Source organism: Apium graveolens, chromosome 9, assembly GCF_009905375.1.
Source record: "Apium graveolens cultivar Ventura chromosome 9, ASM990537v1, whole genome shotgun sequence".
Taxonomy (NCBI): Eukaryota; Viridiplantae; Streptophyta; class Magnoliopsida; order Apiales; family Apiaceae; genus Apium; species Apium graveolens.
The window spans coordinates 274,103,155-274,109,160 of record NC_133655.1 but is presented as its reverse complement, the minus strand read 5'-3'; positions in this window follow the sequence as shown (position 1 = coordinate 274,109,160).

Here is a 6,006-nt window from a genome sequence, read left to right as displayed (position 1 = left end):
TCTGGAGGAAGCAATGTTGATCAGTCTGGTGGAAGTAATGTTCGTCAGCTTTTAAGTCGTAGGTCAAGAGGACGTCCTCGTAAAGATTGATTTAAAGAGCTTCATTCTCTATTAATTTAATTTATTTTTCTATAACATTTAATGTAATAGTGATGTAGTGGCATATCCGTTTTTAGTCAGTGATATACTACATTCTAGTTATTTATATTTTAAGTAATTTTAATATTTTAATTTTGGAGATATTTGTATAAAAGTTTTACAACAAAACTTTTATTTGATTCGATTTTATGTTGTGATTTTCCTCACGAGCATGTCCTTTTTACATATCTATATTCTATTTATTTCAGTTTTAGATGTTTTTTCTAACGGGGAACGTCTTTAATGGCTCTATATTCCATTTAATTTTATTTTAGATGTTTTTTTCCTTATTACGCACGTCTTAATATTTTTGTTCTAGTATCAATATTTATCAAATATGTTGGTTTATATCCCATTATTTTTTCTTTCTTTTCTTTTTTTTCTTCTTTTCGCATGAAGATACCATTTGTTAAATGCTTACAGGAGGTACCTTTACATTTCTGGTATTTTGGGTTCCTAATTTTCGATTGGGCCTTAATGTTGGGCCAGCAGGCCCAACATTCACGTCATTTGCAAGGCGCAACTACTTATTTCTAAAACTAACAATAGAAAATACCTCATATTTAAGGGGAAAAATATATTTTTGAACAGATCTTATAATAATATGGGTGATTCTTAAAATTATATTTTTTTAAAAAAAATATATTTCCAAATGGGAAAATAAAACTTAATGAGTAATCGAGTAATATTTCATGGAATCATTATTGTAAATGAAATATTACATATTAGAAAAATAATTGTTCAACTTTTTAAGAATTTAATAAAACAAATATTCAATTGAGTAAGTTATAAAAAAAAATTTGCATTCTTATTTGGTACTCTTTCCATCTGATTTTCTTCGTCTCATTTAGGAAATAATGCATACAAAGAAAACTTAGTTCAATTATAATTTTGAAGTGTTACCTATATATTAATTTTGAAGAAAAAATTTACTTCGATACATTGCATCAGTTTTATACTATAATTCTAGTAAGTTGTGTTATAAATTGATATGTCTTCCACTTTTATGGTTCAAGAAAATTGAAAAAAAAGTCTTGAGACACCATTTAAAAAAAACTACTCAAATATTTCCAACTACTTAATTTTTGTATTTCAATATATGTATTTGTTTTAACTTATTTTTCTTTTTTATATGAAATTTTAATATAAATATATGTAATAGCTCGACTTTTGGACGATTCATTCTATATTAAAACATAAATTAAATGAACTCATTAATCCAAAATTCTATTATAAAGTTGACTATTACAAAAACACAGCTACCGATGATTCGAAAGTAAATATACTTTAATGTTAAGTCAGCGAACTCCAATGCTATCCAACTCAATTATTACACCGAACCTGAAAACTGTATGTAACGAGATATACAACCCCAACAGAAACCAATCGATCTAACTAATACACTCAAATAACATACACATATAAAAAAGAGATAATCTACATGATACGAACACTTTCAATTCTTATCACGATTATTAAAACTCAATGTTATGGTCCTGAATTTTTAGAAAATTGTCACTACAACCCCTTTACTCGGTCATACGTTGCGATTCTTATATATTCCCAATTTAGAATTTCAAAATTATCATCGAGACGCGACATATATACAACAAATATCATTTCAAAATATATCATTCTTCAGACCAAGTTTCGATATCGAATATACACGTAACACACAAGCAAAAACACTAGAAAATGGATCAGAAACTTACCTCAAGCCTGATCATATTCGTAATAGCCTTTTGACTAACTAACCAATGTTTTCTTGAAAATCACACATGAAAGTTATAGGGACGAAATTTACTAGATTGCCGATTTATATTTATAAAACTCCTCAAGTTCTAATAACAATGATGAGAAATACACATATGATCTATATATAGTATTTCAAAACTCTAATTCCTAACCTACATAATATATGTACTGAAATCTAATCTAAATTTTAGGCGCACTAGTCTAATTAAATTTTATATCCGTATCCTTATCAAATTTTAATCATTTGCCTTTTATTCTTTTAATAAGTATATAATTTATTTTATGATTTGTTTTAATAACTTTATGTAAGATTTTATATCATAACTATAATAAAAATAAAAACAGTCATTACTAGTCAAAGTTTTTGCATGTTTTACAATTTTTATTGCATTGTATTTCAATTATCATGGATAAAACTTTTATGTTTTTACATTATTTTATTATTGTTAAGATGTAATATCTATCATGTTTAATAAGATAACATCATAAATATTCATTATCTTATGAGTTAGTGAATGCAAAATAATTTGTAAGATGTTAGGTATCATAATATGGATTCATAGTCTTATTCTCGGATAATTAGAATCAATTCAGTGTTTTTATTTACGAGCCAATAAATTGAAGGTATTTTGTTGTGATTCGTCTAACTTGTTGGGCCTATCATCGAAATATATCCAAAATTATTAAAATTGTCATTAAGATATACATGTAAAATAAGTCTAGATCTATGTCCAAAAGGCTTTAAGTCACAACTCACCTATATGTTTTTGAAGTAAATAAATAAAATAGAAATAGTACGAACACATTATTTTGATTCTTATCACGATCATTACAACCAATGATTACGGTCCTGAATTTTTAGAAAATTGTCACTACAACCCCTTTACGCGGTCATACGTTCCATTTCTTATATATTCACAATCTCAAAATTATCATCTAGACGCGACATATATACAACAAATATCACTTCAAAATATATCATTTTTCAGACCAAGTTTCGATATCGAATATACACGTAACACACAAGTAAAAACACTAGAATATGGATCGAAAACTTACCTCAAGCTTGATCATATTCGTATTAGCCTTTTGACTAACTAACCAATGTTTTCTTGAAAATCACACATGAAAGTTATAGGGACGAAATTTACCAGATTTCTGATTTATATTTATAAAACTCTACAAGTTCTAATAACAATGATAAGAAATACACATATGATCTATATATAGTATTTTGAAACTCTAATTCCTAACCTACATAATAAATGTATTGAAATTTGATCTAAATTTTAGGCGCACTAGTCTAATTAAATTTTATATTCTTATCCTTATCAAATTTTAATCATTTTCCTTTTATTCTTTTAATAAGTATATAATTTATTTTATGATTTGTTTTAATAACTTTATGTAAGAATTTTATATCATAACTATAATAAAAAAAGTCATTACTAGTCAAAGTTTTGCATTTTCTTACAATTTTTATTGCATTGTATTTCAGTTATCATGGATAATACTTTTTATGTTTTTACATTATTTTATTATTGTTAAGATGTAGTATCTTATGGGTAAGTGAATGCAAAATAATTTGTAAGCTGTTGGGTAACATAATATGGATTCATGGTATTATTCAGGGATAATAAGAATCAATTCAGTGTTTTTATTTGCAAGCCAATAAATTTAAGATATTTTGTTGTGATTCATCTAACTTGTTGGGCCTATCATCGAAATATATCCGAAATTATAAAATTGTCATTAAGATATACATGTAAAATAAGTCTATATCTATATCCAAAAGGCTTTAAGGCCCAACTCATCTATATGGTTTCGAAGTAAATAAATAAAATAGAAATAGTACGAACACATTATTTTTTCTCTTTGCTCTTTCTCTTTCGGCCACCTCATTCATGAGTTCACAAATCCCAAATCGAGATCCAAACATATATATCTCTCTTTAAGTCTGTAAAATTTATTTTCAATCAACGCCATATTGATTATGATGTATCATTTTTATCTATTAATTAGTATTTGAAATTTAAACCAATGTTTTTTCCCAAAAGACCAATTATACAAAAACTAATATTTATAAGTGTTTATATTCATCTCCGGTTGTTAATTTTCTTATTGTTTATATTAAAATAATAAAGAAATTGCTCCATAAAGATTGAGAAAGGCGATGACTTGAAGGTATCATTTTTTAAGTTTTTCATATATTTATCTCTTTATTTGATGTACCTCTGTATTTATTTTTTGATTAACATTTTATACTTGAGATTGCTATGAGATCTGATAGATAATGAAACCTTTTTGAGCTTATATGATAGATAATCAGTTTTTTCTGGTTCGATTAAATATTTTTACGTTCACTTAGATTTTTTTTAGATTTAGAATTTTTAACTATTTTCGTACCTTTTATACCTCATATTTTATATAATATTGACTTGCTTACTATTAGAATAATTTTCTTTTACGGGTAGTGATATTATATGCATAATCATGTATACGATGAACATTTAACTTCTTTCTAACTGTGTGGAAACTTTGTATGTCGTATAGCCATCATGACCAGGTTCTTTCCCAAATTTAATGGAATACTCTGATCCCACTCTTCCTATCCCAAATTCAATGGGTTAATATAATCTTGCTCTTCCCAACAGTGAAGAACATCATCCTCGGCCATTCTCAAACAATCCAATTCTTAATCTTGGAGTTGGTAATGATATGAATAATTTTGTTTGTCTTGGATTTGGTAATCGCATGAGTAATGGGGGTCAGTCTGGTGGAAGCAATGTTGGTCAATCTGGTGGAAGCAATGTTGATCAGTCTGATGGAAGTAGTGTTGGTCAGCTTTTAAGTCGTAGGCCACGAGGACGTCCTCGTAAAGATTGATTTAGAGAGCTTCATTCTCTATCAATTTAATTTATTTTCCTATAACATTTAATGTAATTGTGATGTAGTGGCCTACTCGTTTTTAGTGAGTGATATTGTTAGTCCCTTAACAATATGACAAGAATTATAGAAAGGGGGTTGAATGGAATTCTTGAAACTTTTTCTTGAAATAAAATGTTCTAACTCAAATATAAATATAAGTGTATTGATTAGCACAATGCAGAATAAAACTTAAGTGAATCAAAACACAAGTAATTAAAAACAAGAGTCTTTAAAAACTTTCTGGTGGATTTGAATGATTCCACCAGAGATATATATTATATATCGAGAGAAACCTGTGTGCAAGAATGCTCACAGCTACTTACAAATATTGAACTGCTGAGAATACAGAGAAATGCTAAGAATTCTGCTTACAAATGTTTCTCTTGTTGTCTCTCAGATTAGTGTTTCTATTTGCTCCTTCTTAGTTTATATATTACCAAGATTACAAATTAATAAGACAAGATAATAAAAATAAAAACTATCTAATCTATTACAATGATACTTCATTACTCTATTCCTGCATCTTTGAATATCTTCATAATAGCATGGAAATGGTAATGCTTCTTTGTTCTCGAAAACCCAGTTGAATAGGCTACCACATTCCATTTGCATCCACTCGACGCATGTGACTATATTGTCACTGTCAACTGATGTTTGAATTCTTCATCCGTCGGGTTCATGATCATCCGTCGATATTGATCATCCGTCGAGATATTGATCATCTGTTGGGTTGTCTATTTGATCATCCGTCGACTTCATTGTAGGTTATCCGTCGGGTAGCAACCTGGCACTTGACTTCATTTCACTTATGCAGAATTACAAGACATCATCTATGTATAATTAATCAACCTATTCTGCATATCTATTTAAAGTCAACATGACTTGAATACTACTTACAGAATCTACACAATGGTGAATGCAGAAATGTGCTACAAACTTATTGTTACATAAGCTACTCACTCGATGGATAATAAGTCATCACCCGTCGGGACTATATTGAGTTATCCATCGGGACTATAATTCTTATCCGTCGAGTGCTACATTATTTCACTAAGTAAAATCTACTAAGGTGTTTTGTTCAAGTAATCATCAAGTACACAACATATACACAACAATCTCCCCCAATTTATGTCTACTGGAATTGTAGCCATAAATTAAGAGTTACTTGATGATAACAAAACACCC